The sequence below is a fragment of the Schistocerca cancellata genome, chromosome 4 (genome assembly GCF_023864275.1).
Source record: "Schistocerca cancellata isolate TAMUIC-IGC-003103 chromosome 4, iqSchCanc2.1, whole genome shotgun sequence".
NCBI lineage: Eukaryota > Metazoa > Arthropoda > Insecta > Orthoptera > Acrididae > Schistocerca > Schistocerca cancellata.
The window spans coordinates 766035426-766053848 of NC_064629.1; positions in this window are offsets into that span (position 1 = coordinate 766035426).

Consider the following 18423-nt stretch of genomic DNA (forward strand, 5'->3'; position numbering starts at 1 on the left):
CTGCAAGCGTTGTAATATGGAGCCCAAATTTCTGTGTTTAGTCTGGCTCTGAATTACTTCCAGTCTTTAATTTGATCTGTAGTGTGCTACAAGGTATTTTGAAAATTTAATCGATAAACCCTCAGCAACAGCTTATTTTGGTTTCTTGAAAACTTATGTAGTTTATTCAGCTTTGTCTTCCTTATGTATTTTCTAACCATTTGGAACATAAAAAATATATAAAAATGGATACTGTTAGGGCGGTTTCCATGGTGAGTGTCATTACTATGAAAGCATGATTTCATTCAACTATTGAAGACCTCGGCTGTAAAAAATAAGTGCAAGTTGGTTGTTTTAAGAAGTTGCAAGGTAAAGTTTCCATAAAATCTCATAAATGAAGCATTTCAAGTTAATTAATGTGATATTTTTATGCAGATAAGTCACTATTTTAAAAATTTCTACAATAAACTTACATTTTTAAAACGGTATATAACACTACCGGCTATTATTAAAATAATAATATGCCGATAGTGTTACCCCTGTGGAAGGATGGCTCAAATGGCTCTGAGCACTACGGGACTTAACATCGGAGGTCATCAGTCCCATAGAACTTAGAACTACTTAAACCTAACTAACCTAAGGCCATCACAAACATCCATGCCCGAGGCAGGATTTGAACCTGCGACCGGAGCGGTTGCGAGGTTCCAGACTGAAGCGCCTAGAACCGCTCGGCCACTTCGGTCGGCAACCCGTGAAAGATTTTTATTTTGTGACCTTGACTGCGTCTCGTGAAAAGGTGTCGGACTAAATTTGTTTCCCTAAATATTTCTATTAAAAGAAAGCAGTAGCAAGATAAACGAGAATCGAACCAAGGTTCTATTAGTAATCAAGTAAACTGTAATTATGTAAAAATAAACGGTCGCCAGCCTAGTTAGGCAAAGTTGTGCCCAGTACTAGCACGGTGCAAACAGAAAGTTAACTATGTGGGTTGGCTTTATTTGATACTAGACTTTGTAACACCATAGCTCTAATGGTCAACTGATTTATTTTGCTTTTGTTTCATTTAATATTACGTCATTGAGCTTCTGTAAATGTGTTTGATTGAACAGCTAACACAAAATTGTATACTCTTTTCTTTGTCAAACCTTTGATGTCGTGATTTGATTCTATGCAAAGTAGTGTATCTGTAATTTAAAATCTTTGTCCCATTTGGAGGGAACAAAACTTACCATGTATAATTGTAATTTCTGTGTGAATAATTTTTTGTAGAAATGTCAATATGTGTAAATGTTCTGTTTTATTTAATATATTTGTTTGCTGTTATGTAAACGGCTGATCCTCACTTAGGGCTCTTACTTATTCTGTATATAAAAGGTGTAGTGGATCCCCTCGGGAACGGAACTCTGTAGCGCGCGCAAGTTGTGGTTGGCCTATGTAGAAAAGGTGGAACTGAGAGTCAGTCGGGGACGAGCTACGAGTCGGTGCACTGCCATATAAAAGATGCATATTGTGCTGGTTCCGAGAGAAGCTTTTCCTGCCGCTTTCCAATGCCTCGGAAGAATGGATAAATCTCGGTAGAATGGATAAATAGCTGGAAATATTCTGGGATTGGTATCAATCATCGCCACCAAGAAATGACAGAGTCCAGCAATTCTACCTGCAATTCCACCTAACAACATGCAGTTGCCACCACATTGCGCAATCATTACATCGGAATACTACAATGATGTACAGTGAAGGATCAGATTAATGGATGTGTTAGTGTGCTCAAATATAAGGTAATTTGTATCTGAATTTATGTACCTACCTTGATTTTTCTCCTCATCATAACACCTCTCAGGTTCCTCTCCTTTTGAGCTAAAGTGATATCCAAGTGTCCTTACTAAAAGAACATTAAAGCCCAGTATTTTGTTAATTAATGCCTCTTCAACATAGTAAAAAGAAAGTTAAAGTTAATGTGGCAAGAGAGTGAGTTAAAGTTAATGATGCTTGTTGAAAATAATTTTCCTCGTAAAACTGCTTATTAATGTGTTGTTGCCAACTTCAAATTAAAAATTCTTAAGACTGAGGCTTATAAAGTTTTGCTTAGTAAATGATCACTTTAATGCTTGTTGTAAATCGCAGAAGGTGAGTCAGTATCTTACATTGAAAGTAATGTTTCGGTGTCTCTTATAATTTTGCAAATAGTTTCTGCTGCTCTGTTAGTTTCAATCTTACCGTAAACATATGTATGTGTCAGAGTTCACTGCGCTCGCGTGTGACAAAGTATAGGTTGTGTTTATCCATTAAAGTTACTAATAACTATTTCCTTGAACGGGAATGTTAATCATTCTCTTGCCTAGTTAGGCTGGCGACCGTTTTCTTTATCAGTTAAACAGTGCAGATAGGCAAAATTTTGTTTGTTACTGTTCAAATATTTACGTAATTCTGACTTTCACTCCCGATAAGCCACCTCCGTTAGGTACAACACGGTCAACATAACAAAATTCCTCTCAGAGGGTAACACTGCTCTGTTGCTTTATACCATTATCGCTCTAACAAAATAATTCTGTTTTGCAAACTGCCTCCAGTTTCGAGGTTATGGTATAGCAGTAGCAGAAAGGGAGTGTTATAACTTGTCTTTTGCCGGTAATATACAGGACAGTAGCACAATTTGGCTCATAATGTACCAGTGATTTGACTTGTACTACACGGGACGGGTATTAATGCTATTAGGCAACAACTGGCTCTCAATAACACTTACTGCGGTACATTACTGTATGAAGTGACCCCACCCCCAAGTATTACATGATTACAGATCTACTTTCCCTATTCATGAGCCGGTATTAAAATTATTTTTTTCAATTTTTACATTCTGTTACGCCACATTACTTTTGAAATTACATCCATAGATTAATTACAATCACATAAATTATCAGAAATAATGAATAAAACATTTACATGAATGTTGCATGAAAGAGCATAGTTATACAGAATTCACATTGAGTAAAAACAGACAAAGAAGTTAGGTAAGATAATTATAGATAATATCAATAATTGTGCTACAGTTAAATTCTAATCAAAATTTTATTTTTAAAATTTCGTCAGTGGTTACTTACATACATGGTTCATCTAACGTGAGTTAGTGCTGAATTTCCTTTTTTTACTTGCTGGATGAATTAACGAAGCTTTACTCGGAAGCCTCTCAAAAATTCAAATTTAAACAGTCCCGATTGTTTTAGTTTTTCTTACTAAGATTTGCACTGACAATTTTTGCAATAATAAAGTGGCCTGAGCTCCCAGTTGGTGCACATCGACAACGTATATAGTTTCTTTTATGTGTTTACTTCGTAGATTCTTACTTAAATTGCGTGTGAGTTTCGTATAGGAGGTGTTATTTCGAGTTTTAGTTACTGTAATCGTAAATTCAGGCAGACTGTAGCGCAGTATTTGGCATTTGTACAGGTTAGTTCATACATTCTTTGCGTGTTTCCCTTCTGTTATCTAGGCACGGACTCGTGTTTCAGTAAGTGTTGTTCAACATTGATTAGAATGGACAGGGACTGTGATTGCTGTGTTCGGATGAGGGCTGAGTTGGCATCCCTTCGCTCACAGCCGCAGGCGGCGCCGACTTCGGTCGTGCAGCTTGAGGCTGTTGCCAATGGGCACCACTGTGGGGAGCTGGACTTGGGTATCATGGGGATGTAAACCTCGTCCCGTCTGTCCCCGTATCGGTCTGCCGCTGTGGTTGCCCCGGTTGCTGCCCGCAGTGGGGCTGAGCCCTCGCCTGTGGTTGATTGGGAGGTCGTTCCAAGGAGTGGCAGGCAGCGAAAGACGTCCTCGGAGGCTGATCAGAAAGCTTCCCCGGTGCGTCTGACAAACATGTTTCAGGTACTGTCTCTGGCTGAGCCAGATGCAGCTGCCTGCCCTGTTTCAGAGGATGATTCTCAGCCTTCAAGGTCAGGGTAATCGCAGAGGGTGGGCTTATTGGTAGTTGGGAGATCCAATGTTAGGCGCGTAATGGGGCCCCTTAGGGATATGGCGGCTAAGGAGAGGAAGAAATCCAGTGTGCAGTCCGTGTGCATTCCGGGTGGAGTCATTCCTGATGTGGAAAGGGTCCTTCCGGATGTCATGAAGACCACAGGGTGTAGTCAGCTGCAGGTGGTGGCACATGTCGGCACTACCGACGTGTGTCGCTTTGGATCTGAGGAAATTATCTCTGGATTCCAGCGGCTATCTGATTTGGTGAAGGCTGCCGGTCTTGCTTACGAGATGAAGGCAGAGCTCACCATCTGCAGCATCGTTGACAGAACCGACTGCGGACCTTTGGTGCAGAGCCGGGTGGAGGGTCTGAATCAGAGGCTCAGACGCTTTTGCGACCGTGTTGGCTGCAGATTCCTTGATTTGCGCCATAGGGTGGTGGGGTTTCGGGTTCCGCTGAATAGGTCAGGAGTTCACTACACTCAGCTGGCGGCTACACGGGTAGTGGAGGCTGTGTGACGTGGACTGGGCGGTTTTTTAGATTAGAAGGCCTCGGGAAAGTACGGGGTGGGCTGCAATCTCAAAGGATGCATGGCAAATACAGGACGTGCTTGGATCAAGGAAAGTCGGAATTGTAGTTGTAAATTGTTGTAGTTGTGCTGGGAAAGTCCCTGAGCTTCAAGCGCTAATAGAAAGCACAGAAGCTGAAATCGTTATAGGTACAGAAAGCTGGCTAAAGCCTGAAATAAGTTCTGCAGAAATTTTTACCAAGTCTCAGACGGTGTTCAGGAAAGATAGATTAGGCAGAATTGGTGGTGAAGTATTTGTGTCTGTCAGCAGTGGTTTATCTTGTAGTGAAGTCGAAGTAGATACTCCGTGCGAATTGGTATGGGTGGAGGTTATACTTAACAGCTGAACTAAGTTAATAATTGGCTCCTTCTACCGACCCCCAGACTCCGATGATATAGTTGCTGAACAGTTCAGAGAAAATTTGAGTCTCGTAACAAATAAATACCCCACTCATACGGTTATAGTTGGTGGCGACTTCAACCTTCCCTCGATATGTTGGCAAAAATACTTGTTCAAAACCAGTGGTAGGCAGAAAACATCTTCCGAGATTGTCCTAAATGCTTTCTTCGAAAATAATTTCGAGCAGTTAGTCCACGAATCCAAGAGAATTGTAAAAGGTTGCGAAAACACACTTGACCTCTTAGCCATAAACAATCCAGAGATAATAGAGAGCATCATGACTGATACAGGGATTAGTGATCACAAGGTCGCTGTAGCTAGGCTCAATACCGTTTCTTCCAAATCCACCAGAAACAAACGTAAAATAATTTTATTTAAAAAAGCGGATAAAGTGTCACTAGAAGCCTTCCTAAGAGACAATCTCCATTCCTTCCGAACTGACTATGCAAATGTAGACGAGATGTGGCTCAAATTCAAAGATATAGTAGCAACAGCAATTGAGAGATTCATACCTCATAAATTGGTAAGAGATAGAACTGATCCCCCATGGTACACACAACAGGTCCGAACGCTGTTGCAGAGGCAACGGAAAAAGCATGCGAAGTTCAGAAGAACGCGAAATCCAGAAGATTGGCTAAAATTTACAGACGCGCAAAATTTGGCACGGACTTTAATGCGAGATGCATTTAATAGGTTCCGCAACGAAACACTGTCTCGAAATTTGAAATTTGGTAGAAAATCCAAAGGAATTCTGGTCGTGTGTAAAGTACACAAGCGGCAAGACGCAGTCAATACCTTCGCTGCGCAGTGCCGATGGTACTGTTACCGACGACTGTGCCGCTAAAGCGGAGTTACTGAACGCAGTTTTCCGAAATTCCTTCACCAGGGAAGACGAATGGAATATTCCAGAATTTGAAACACCAACAGCTGCTAGCATGAGTTTCTTAGAAGTAGATACCTTAGGGGTTGCGAAGCAACTCAAATCGCTTGATACGGGCAAGTCTTCAGGCCAAGATTGTATACCGATTAGGTTCCTTTCAGATTACGCTGATACAATAGCTCCCTACTAAGCAATCATACAGAACCGCTCGCTCACCGATAGATCTGTACCTACAGATTGGAAAATTGCGCAGGTCGCACCAGTGTTTAAGAAGGGTAGTAAGAGTAATCCATCGAACTACATACCTATATCATTGACGTCGGTTTGCAGTAGGGTTTTGGAGCATATACTGTATTCAAACATTATGAATCACCTCGAAGGGAACGATCTATTGATACGTAATCAGCATGGTTTCAGAAAACATCGTTCTTGTGCAACGCAGCTAGCTCTTTATTTGCACGAAGTAATGGCTGCTATCGACAGGGGATCTCAAGTTGATTCCGTATTTCTAGATTTCCGGAAAGCTTTTGACACCGTTCCTCACAAGCGACTTCTAATCAAGCTGCGGGCCTATGGGGTATCGTCTCAGTTGTGCGACTGGATTCGTGATTTCCTGTCAGGAAGGTCGCAGTTCGTAGTAATAGACGCCAAATCATCGAGTAAAACTGAAGTGATATCAGATGTTACCCAGGGAAGCGTCCTGGGACCTCTGCTGTTCCTGATCTATATAAATGACCTGGGTGACAATCTAAGCAGTTCTCTTAGGTTGTTCGCAGATGATGCATCTCGAAGGTACAGGCATCACGAAAACTAATCTAAGATTCAGCACACTCGTCACGTAAATTCACATGATCTATGGTAGAGGACACAACATTGTTTACTTGCTTAAATAACATAATTTACATTTACCTGATTAGCGACAAATTGTGAAACACATTTGTTTTGTGGACATTTTCAGGACCTTTATCTGAGTCATAGCTACCTAAATCATCCTCAAATTCAGACAAAGTGTCCCTGAAAAGTATTTTTCTCCACAAACACTACAGGTGTTACTGTTACTGACAGTCATGTTTTTGGCGCTGACTGTTTACATGTTAAAGTTGCTATTTACAAAAATCTGAAATTTGAGACACAGCGGCCGTCTCTAATTTATTGTGGGAATGTCAACTAAAATTAATAGAGCACACCAGTTACCATGTTTTACATACAATAACTGCGTTTCTCGTTCACTGACCCTTACCGTTGTTTACAGCCTAGGTCGTCAACTGACGAACAACTGTGGGATGTAGAGTAAGGCTTGCCTTGATATATCAGAAGTGGCGAAACAGGCAATTAATTCTGAAGAATAATAAGGCTTTGCTTACAACAAATACTATCTCACTCAAGATCCAGACAAACACTGCCAAGTTGGCCCGACAATACGTTCTTAAATTTAGAAGACTTCTACTGCGTTGCACTCACCACCGTGAAAGATGGTCAGTTGACAGGGTTACCAACGTTTCCCAGGGAAAGAACGACATTATTAATTTATTTTTCCAAACACACTAGTAGTAGAATGAGATTTTCACTCTGCAGCGGAGTGTGCACTGATATGAAACTTCCTGACAGATTAAAACTGTGTGCCGGACTGAGACTCGAACTCGAGACCTTTGCCTTTTGTGCTCTACCATCTGAGCTACCCAAGCATGACTCACGCCCCGTCCTCACAGCTTTACTTCTGCCAGTATCAGGTTCGCAGGAGAGCTTCTGTGAAGTTTGGAAGGTAGGAGACGAGATACTGGCAGAAGTTGAGCTGTGAGGACGGTGCGTGAGTCGTGCTTGCTTAGCTCAGATGGTAGAGCACTTGCCCGAGAAAGACAAAGGTCCCGACTTCGAGTCTCGGTCCGGCTCACAGTTTTAATCTGCCAGGAAGTTTCACGCTAGCAGTAGTATATCTTTTCATTCGTGGTACTCTTTGTTAGCTCTTGATGGAGCAATATATGGTACATCATTCTGAAAAAGTAATTGTCTATGGAATTTTTTGTGTAATGTCTGGGTGCCTTTCATGCTTAGCTCACTAACATTGTAGTAAAGGATTTCGCAATACTTTTCAGTCAGTGTATAACATTTTTTTCTTGTAAATAAACGTCGATGTTTTGAAACTGGTTTGGTTGAGTTAGTCATAACTTCCTCTGCATTTGTTTTCCGTAAAATAAAATTTAATGCACCACACTTCCTCTGAGATGTTAGTCAGCTTTTGGTCGGCCGCCAGGGCTGCGAGTGTCCCTGACAGACAGCTGAGCGTAATGAGACGCTCTTATCAGGCTTGCAGACGTGCGCAGCCGCTGGCGAGCATTAGGCAACCGAGTTAACTGCACTACGGAGTTATAATTACTGTGAGCCATTGTAATGCATATCACACTCAAATGAGGAAGCAAGACCTATATTTTGAATTCATATATATGCATATTTGATTCCTGTTACTTAAAATGTAGAAATGAAATATGATAGAAACGAAATATGGTAACAACAGTGATAGAACATGTGTATTTGAAAGAGCATTACAGTTTCTCAGATCTGGAACCTGTTGGGTGCTTGTTGAGCAGGCATTTCACATGAGATAGGAAATTTCAGTAATGCACCTGCACTTTCTCCTCCTATTTCAGCATGGAGGTGAGTTATAAAAGACAGACTTTCGCTCAAGGAAGGTACTGATATTGTGCCATTACAGCCGTGAACATCATTCAACGATTTTTCTTTCAAGAATTTGTGCACAATGAAAAAAGGTTAGCAGTCCTGCATCTTTCGCCTGTTAATTACTAGCTTTAACTCAGGACTGGTTTTCTCTCTCTCTCTCTCTCTCTCTCTCTCTATATATATATATATATATCTATCTATCTATCTCTCTCTCACACACACACACACACATACACACTCACACACACACACACACAAACACACACACACACACACACACACACACACACACATTCAATCAAAATTGGAGTTTCTGGAGCAGCTGGAGGAAGCAGTGACTGTCATCTCGTAGAAAAATACATCCAATCATGACAAAATTTGACATGTGAGCAAACTTTTTTTTAAAAAAATGTGACTTTTATACTACTACTAACAATCTTAGATATGTCACTACTGATTCTTCTTCCTGCTGAAGCGTTTCTTCTTATACAGATCGAGCACAAAGCCTCTTCCTATCTTCTCTTTTCTCCTGCAGTTTGCTCTCAGGCATTTGATGTAATGTTTCTGAATTGCATTTATTGTGATATACAGGGTGTATCATAACTAATGGCGCAAACGCATACAGTTGAAAGTACACGATACTAGAAGAAAAAAAGTCTCAGTAAACATAGGGTCGAAAATGCATACCTTAAGAGCTATACGAGCAATTTTTCATCTTCAGTACTGTGAAGCGAATCTCTTGTACTGAAAGCTCTTTGCTTTCCATATTTTGGAAATGGTAATGTGGACCAAAGCAAGAAAAATGTCCAGTAAACATGTGCTCTAAAATGTATACCTTAAGAGCTGTGAGCACGTGCTCATCTCCGCTTCTTGGAAATACAACTCTTCTAATGAACAATTGCTCATAACTTTTAAGGTATGCAGTTTAGAGCAAATTTTTACTGGACATTTTTTCTTGTTTTGGTCGATACTACTACTTCCTAAAATGTGGAAAGCAAAGAGCTTGCAGTAAAAGAGATCTTCTAGTATCGTGTACTTCCAACTGTATGCGTTTACGTCATTTATTATGATACACCCTGTATATTTCTGAATGCAACCAAATTCAAATATTTGCTATATCTGAGAGATGCGTTTCATTAAATACTGCAGAATGTTCAAGCAGCCGTCGTCTAGTAACCCAACTGAGCAACGGCGAATCTGCTGCGGTTGGAGAACTACAGTGGCTAGTACCTGATCGAAGAAGAACAAAGTCTCGTAGTAGGCTGAACTTTGTGGACATCGTCGACTCTGAGACTAAGCAGTGCTTTATATATCATTATAAATGAGATAGCCATCTATGAAACTTGTTAAAATCAACGACAATAGTGTAGAATGGGTTTGTGTGAATTCAGCTTTTAAAAATCGAATATGTACTGGCGGAATAACCAATCACGATAGGCTTAAAGATCGTGAGCAGTTTCTTGTCCCAAGTCTGGCGTATTTCACCAACACATGTGACAACTGAATCAGTCTGTTTCGATAAACGTCTCGGTAGTCTATAAGTTCATATTGCCAAAGTCAGCTGAGGTTAGGGAAATGTATATAAATACAAAGAACGCATTTCTATCGCTGTCTGATGACATCAGTGAACGGCATTCAACCAATGTCACAGACCGACTTTTAAAAACTGGGCACTTTTCAAGTCGATATTAATGCCGAGATATGCATGAATGCAAAGATGGTGTCGAAAACAAAATGTTCAAACTGGTGCTGCGGTGATTGCAAAACCGAATTTCAAGCGCAGTCAAGCACTTAATGAAAATTTGGTTGCAGCTGCATTGAATAAATTCACTGTTTTCGACAAACCTATGGCTGCAGAACTGATTTACGTATTTCCAAGTCATTGCTTGTAGAATTTTATAGTTGCTATATTTTGAAGAATTTTACCAAAACCTGTTAAAATGTGTTATACGGCACAGATAGCCTAATGTAACATGTACCTACCATCAAACATTTATGATATTATTAAAAGTGATATGCACTGGTGAGCTTACCATGATAACATCTATAATCTCCCACACATCAACAGAAAGAAAGTGGCTTTAATGAAAGGTGAATTGCTCTCCAGATTTAGGTGCAACATCCAATGCGTTAAGAGAAAGATACGACATGATCATCAGCAAAATAACTTAGCATTGATGATTACCAGAAACACGTACTACATGATACTGAAAAAAAAAAAAAAAAAAACCGAACAGCGCACCACGAAGGAGTTATCCGAATGGGACGAAAATCTATAGATGTGATGAGAATGATCAGAGGAAAAAATGATTACAATTTCAGAAAAGTTGGATCATTTATTCAAGAGAAGGAACTTCAGAAATTGAACAAGTCAGTGCCGGGTTGGTTCACCTCTGGCCCTTATGCAAGCAGTTATTCGGCTTGGTATCGTTTGCTAGAGTTGTTGGACGTTCTCCTTTGCGATATCGTGTCAAATTCTGTTCAACTGGTGCGCTAGAGGGTCAAAATCCTGAGATGGTTGGAGGGCTCTTCCCATAATACTCCAAAGGTTCTCTGTTGGGGATATATCCGGTGACCTTGCTGGTCAAGGATGGGTTTCGCAAGAACGGAAACAAGCAGCTGAACCTCTCGCCGTGTGCGAGCGGGCATTATCTTCCTGAAATGTAAGCCCAGGTTGGCTTGCCATGAGAAGGGTAACAAAACAGAGAGTAGAATGTTGTCGACGTACTGGTGTGCTGTAAGGGTGCTGCGGATGACAACCAAAGGCACTCCAGGCCATCACTCCTGGTTGCCGGACTGTATGGCAGGTGATAGTCATGTTGGTATTCCATCGCTGTTTGGGACATCTCCAGATATGTCTTCGATCTGGAATCCCATTGAGTGGAGCAGAATTGTTTTCAGCGATGGGTCCCGCTACGAAGTGAGTCCCGATGACTAGCAAGCAGGTATCTGGAGACGCCCTGGTCGGCAATGAGATACCAACCTGACTGTCACCAGCTATATGGTCCAACAACCAGGAGTGACGGTCTGGAGGACCATCTCATTTCATAGCAGGACTTCTTCGGTTGTCATCCACTGCGTCATAATAGCACAGCGGTACGTCGACGATATTCTACCCGTCGATTTGTTGCCCTTCATGGCAAACCATCCTAGGCTTACATTTCAGCAAGATAATGCTCGCACGCACACTGCGAGAGCTTTTGCTGCTTGTCTTTGTGCTTGCCAAACCCTGCCTTGGCCAGTGAGTTCGCCAGATCTCTCCCCAGTTGAGAACATTTGGAGTGTTATGAGCAAGACAGCCATCTTGGGCCAGTTGGACAGAATTTGGCCCTATATCCGTCAAGAGGACATCCAACAATTCCAACAATTCCATCAATAAATGCCAAGCCGAATAACTGCTTACATAATGGACAGATGTGGATCAACACGTTATTGACTTGCTGAATTTGTGAAGCTTTACCTCTTGAATAAATCATCCAAATTTCATGAAGTTGTGATCATTTGTCTGTATGTACATTTACATCACATCTACCGATTTCCGCCCCCTTCGGATAATTTCTTCGTGATGTGCCTTTTTGTTGTCTTAGAGTTTATTTCTTTCTAAGTTGCACACGGCTTCGAATACAAAACAATGCAAATGAGCACTTTCTGTAGAGGTGATAAGCATTTAACACTTCTGGATAAGGTGTCACTACCACCGAAGAATAATAATGTTTGATTTTATTGTGAAACTTGAGAAATATGAGTAGTCTAAAATGTGTGTGTGTGCGTGTACGTGTCTTTTATTGACGATGAAACTTAAGTTTATATACTCTTTCGAACACACGCAAAAGTTTGGAATTATCAAGTCAAGAGTTGTTCCCACAGTGCAGTGGGTATTAGCTACAGGGAAGATGTCAGCTCCTAGAAAACTGTATTCTTTTCATTTCGTCTGTAATTTGCTATGATGTGGTCTCTTTGCATTAGAGAGAGAGAGAGAGAGAGAGAGAGAGAGAGAGAGAGAGGGTGAGGGAGAGGGAGAATTTACAAAGACTATATCAGAGAGATGATGATGTGGCCGATGTGGATTTATTCCATAGGCACATCATGTTGATGCTGATGATATCATTAATAATGGTGATATGAGTTCAAGGTGATAGGTCACTACTAACGTCACTGCCGCTAACAGGTTGACAAACCCTAAGGACGAAGGTGATTTCTGGTCCAGAATGCTCACAACGATCCTACTTTCTGGTGATCGTAGACTAGAGCAATCTTAGGAGAATAAACACTTTAAGTATGTGGTAATGAAGATGATTTATTAGAAACAGAAGTAATGCAAAGTCTTCCACCTTCAAAGAGCAATATTCACTGAAACCATTCTTGAGGTTATTTCGGAAAAGCTAAAGGGACAGTCATTCAATAATGTGTGCTTCATCAGTCTCTTGGGATCAGGAGTAGTTTGTGGTGGACGAGTAATAGTTTATGAAAAATGACTGTTTGTGCAGAATTTACGAATGGGGACGAGAGGAAGAATTTGTATTTAGGGGAAATTAGGTAGTATACACTATAAGAAACTTATAACTACGTCTATTTATGCTTATGAATTGAAGTAGTAGTGGTAGGTGTTTTATTCATGCTTGGATCACTGTCATTAGGACATTGGACATATCAAGGTTTCAAGTTTAAGAAGAAACAAATGAAAACATAATTCATACATACAGTTATTGACGTAGATACAAGTGCAGTTTGACAAGGATGAAACAGATTATGTTAGGGATATTTCCATAAAAGGTGATTAAAGGTATTTCAATTAGAAGTTTTACAGCCTGTGTGGAAAATGAAATCCCTCCAGGGGAATGAGTGGATCGAAGAGTAGGTAGGCGGAGGGTTATATGAGAGAGCACATATTTAATAAGGAATAATAAGTCGAAATATGACAGAGGTTTCACTGTAGGTCGAAGCAATTTTGGATGGAATCTGGGAAATGTGAGAACCAATGTAAAAGAGAAGTATAAGCGTAGAACAAAGCACATTCCACACAACAGAGCCGCACTATCCTATTAATGACTGTGTTGTCTTTGATTAAGTTTAACAAGATTTTCCGTGTATATATGTTACGCTTGGAGCGCAGTTTAATATCAGAGAATTTAATTTCCTGGTACTGCGACTGTGGGAGACGCTCTGTCGACCGTTCTGCTAGTATTATACTCCCTCTCCTTTTCTCGTTGAGTTGGCTAGTCACATCTTCAGTGTTCAGAAATCAGGGAAAACACACTGCTGTCCAAAATTAAAGCAACAAACCGCTTTTTCCCCGTCCTTTGTCTAATTCACGATACAATCTTACACACTGCCAACAAATGTCCGTACGACCTTGTTCTACACAGAAGGTGGCATTCCGGCCAACGAACTATCACGCCAACCATGACGTCAGAGCACCTAGTGGAAGAGGTAGTATTTGCCAGCTAGTCCCATATCCACATTCGCTGTGCACACAGTCACAGACGGTGCAGTATTGCACAGAGAAGTCGACTACCAGACTCTCTGCGGTGGAGGGGCGTAAGAAGAATGGAAGCAGGACAGTCGCAAATTGATGTAGCCCGACGGCTTAATGTGAATCGTTCTCTTGCTCCTCGTATGTTGCAACAGTTTATAGAGACCGAAACTCTATCTCGAAGACCAGGGCGGAGCCGACCATGTGTGACATCAGAAAGAGAGGACCGCTGTTAGGTTGTAAGGGCACTACGGTACCGCCTCGGCACTGCATGGTAGCCGGCCGATGTGGCCGTGCGGTTCTAGGCGCTTCAGTCTGGAACCGCGTGACCGCTACTGTCTCAGGTTCGAATCCTGCCTCGGGCATGGATGTGTGTGATGTCCTTAGGTTAGTTAGGTTTAATTGGTTCTAAGTTCTAGGCGACTGATGACCTCAGAAGTTAAGTCGCATAGTGCTCAGAGCCATTTGAACCATTTTTGAACTGCATGGTAACTGGCATCTGACCTCGAGGCGTCCACTGGACGTTTTGTATCGAGACAAATTGTGTACAGAAGGCTTGGGCAGAGTGGCCTTTATTGTCGGAGAGCTGCTGTACGTGTACCTCTGACGCCTCTTCACAGACGGGAACGTCTAGAATTCAGTCGTTAACATGCCACCTGGGCGGCCAAACAGTGGGCCAATGTTCTTTTCGTAGATGAGTCCCGATTTGCTCTCATAAGTGATTCTCGACGGATTCACATCTGGATGGAAAGTGGAACAGGATTTCTGGATCCGAACATTGCGGAAAGAGAGCGATATCAAGAAGGATCCCTAATGGTATGGACAGGGACCACGCGACCACACGAATACCTCATCATAAAACTGTATGGGTGAATCACCGAGGTTTAACTACTGACAGGTATCGTGAAGAGATCTTGGGATATCATGTGCAGTTATTGCGAGGTTCAATGGACCACAATTGGTCACGATGGGCGATAATGGTCGCCCTCATAGAGCACAGGTGGTTGATGTTTTTTTTGAAATGGACGATATTGCGCACATGGCGTAGTCTGTTCGCTCTCCCGGTTTGAATCCCATAGAGCATGATCAAAAAACATCTGAGGTCATCAGTCCCCTAGAAGTTAGAACAACTTAAACCTAACTAACCTAAGGACATCACACACATGCATGCGCGAGGCAGGGTTCGAACCTGCGACCGTAGCAGTCGCGCGGTTCCGGACTGAAGCGTCTAGAACCGCTCGGCCACCGCGGCCGGCATAGAGCATGTCTGGGATGCATTAGGGAGACGGCTTGCACCACGTCAGCAACCACCAACCAGTCTCCAAGATTTGCGAGCTGCTCTGCGGCCTAGTGACTACATTCATAGGATGCTCCATCATTGTCAGGCCAGTATTCCTGCCACAGGTGGTCACACCCCATACTGAGCACATTAACCAGTTGTCAGAATGTGCATGCAAGTCCGGCAAGTTCGAAAGAAAGGAGCATTTTTGTCTAACGTTATGCACGTTCAGTTGTTTACGTTCTGAATTCTTTACTTATTTATACTTTACTATCACCTGTTTGTACTGGCAAAAAAGATGCAACCTTGCCGAATTTCCGTTTATTGCATTAATTTTGTACGCCAGAGTACATAGCTCGAATAAGACATTGAAGGGAAATTATACGATTTTGTCTCTTATATACGCTTCATATGTGTGTAATCTCTATCACAAAATTCTATAGAATTATTCAATTGTAAAATTTGTATAGTTGCTGCAGTTGAGATCCGTCAAAGGAACTTACGGCTGGAATAAGCCAGTATAGAGCTCCATATCAAGCTGTGTACATTGGAGTTGCTCAACAGGAAGGATGCTAGGATTACAGAATAATCAATCTTGCCGTAGTGTTACGCCTTTTGCAGCGGTAGGTAGGGGAGCGTGTTATTCCATCTTGTGAACTGCAGCAGGAACTTCTTGAATGTCTCTAATAAAGTGGAGGGGAAACGTTTCGTAAGAGTCACCACCCCAGCTCCTTTAACCTGGCCCTGAGTTATATGTACAACAGTTCATTTTTCAGTCTTTTCGTATTCTCGTACATCCTCACAGTTTACAGGAATTGAAGCGTGATGGGTTTTCTCCTACCTAAGCTACATGGCAAGTATATCGTTGGACACTCGGCTGCACTAACTTCTTTTGGGTATCAGTGTTTGGCAGCGTGCTTCTGGCAGTGGCTGAATGGAAGAGCCAGTCTTCATGGCTTGCGCTATGCTGGTTTGGTGGAGCATCGCAAGTACATCTAAATCTACATCTACATCCATACTCCGCAAGCCACCTGACGGTGTGTGGCGGAGGGTACTTTGAGTACCTCTATCGGTTCTCCATTCTATTCCAGTCTCGTATTGTTCGTGGAAAGAAAGACTGTCGGTATGCTTCTCTCTGGGCTCTAATCTCTATGATTTTATCGTCATGGTCTCTTCGCGAGATATACATAGGGGGGAGCAATATACTGCTTGACTCCACGGTGAAGGTATGTACTCGAAACTTCAACAAAAGTCCGTACCGAGCTACTGAGCGTCTCTCCTGCAGAATCTGGCAGGCAAAACGGAGCTGTCACTACTACACACAAAGCTTCTTTGCTATACTCACATTAGTGTCAAACTTCAATTATTTTGAAATCTAAAATTGATTCTGTCTCGATTTTTAAAAACATATTTTAGCGAATAATGAGGCATAACTTGCTAGGCAATGATATTAACCAAATATTTCAATTTAGGAATCCAATAACAGTGAACCGTTCTGGACTTAAAATGGTTACCTATTTCAAACTGATGATTTTTTGTAAATTGGTGTGTGTGTACACAATCAGTTTTTCAGACCAACGAAGCATGTGATCTGAAGTCAGAATTTTCTGCTTGCGCTTGCGCTAGTAATTGTTAGCGAGGATTAAAAAAGTTTCACAGTGTTCGTGTAATATTGTATGATAGCTCTGTAATTTATGCAAATTTGATTTTACTTTGACAAACATTCAGTGTAGTGACGTACTAAGATGATACGTTGTGAAATAATACAAGAAACCTGTTTTACTGATGTATTTTGTACCTTGTGTCCTCTCCCCATCATATTGTCCTCCTATTAAAAAAAATGAACTATTACTGTTACTAAGGAAAACTGCTATACGCAGAGGAGCTTAAACAGTGTATTTAAGAAGCTATTCATTTTTATTTGTGTTAGTCATGTCATGTCCAAAACCTACACGTACTTCCTTACCCAGCTTTCCGTCATTTGCAAGTGACATATCTAGAACAACTTAATGATAAAAATACATGTATAAATTTGGGCCGAGTTTTCGTACAAAGCCATCCTGCAAGAAATAACTAAAAATAGATACAGCAGCAGACTTTCGTGGTCAGACAGGGGGCGGAGTGTGTAACCTATTACCACCATTATAATATTAACATCAGATTCCTGCAAAGAAAAGCACAGAAGGCTTTTCTGTGTCATAAGTTTCAGTTTCTCTACGTGTGTCTTAAAAACGTTTCACTGTAACATGGGAGCCATATTAGGGCGCTGTTTTCAGTTGCCTTTCCTCTGAGACTTTCGCTGAGCTAGAGACTACATAATGGTTATACAGGAGATACAAAATACTCTGAATCACTCTGAAGAACTTCAGTTTTCACAAGTTATACCGGAAGAGCATTTCTTCGCTTTGCTATTAGATTTCGTTCACTATTAAGATTTTATTGGGAATAGTGAAGTGGGACATAGCTCAAACGTAACGAGATGTCTCGAAAAGAATGACCGCTTCTATGGCAAAGAGCAAGCATTCCTAAAACATCTATAATGTGAAATTCAGCGGCTACTTTTCTCACATGACATCCTGGAAGCCAAGAGTCAACGCAGACAGGTAGATGCAATGCTTCTCGATTTACGAAAAGCACTGAACCCACTACCACACAACTATTATCAAAAGTACGATCGAATACGGTATCAAGCGAAATTTGTGGGTTGATTGATGATTTATTGGTAGGGGGGACGCGGCATGCTATCTTGGATGGAGAGTCATCTACAGATTTCAGCCGCGCGGGATTAGCCGAGCGGTCTCAGGCGCTGCAGTCATGGACTGTGCGGCTAGTCCCGGCTGAGGTTTGAGTCCTCCCTCGGGCATGGGTGTGTGTGTTTGTCCTTAGGATAATTTAGTTTCAGTAGTGTGTAAGCTTAGGGACTGATGACCTTAGCAGTCAAGTCCCATAAGATTTCACACACATTTGAACATTTGAACAGATTTTAAACTATTTTTCTCATTGATCGTGTTCACAACTTTTATACACACATCAAAAAACGTTTTGCATCACCCCGGTTCCCAGAACACCTGAAGATAGACATTGACTGTGGGTCTTGTATCACAGACACAGTCCCTTTGACTGTTGAGAGATGTCACTAAACCCGCCCAAAGGTGTAAACAACCATGCATAAGCAGCACCTATAAGAGGGAGGATGTCCGACAGCCG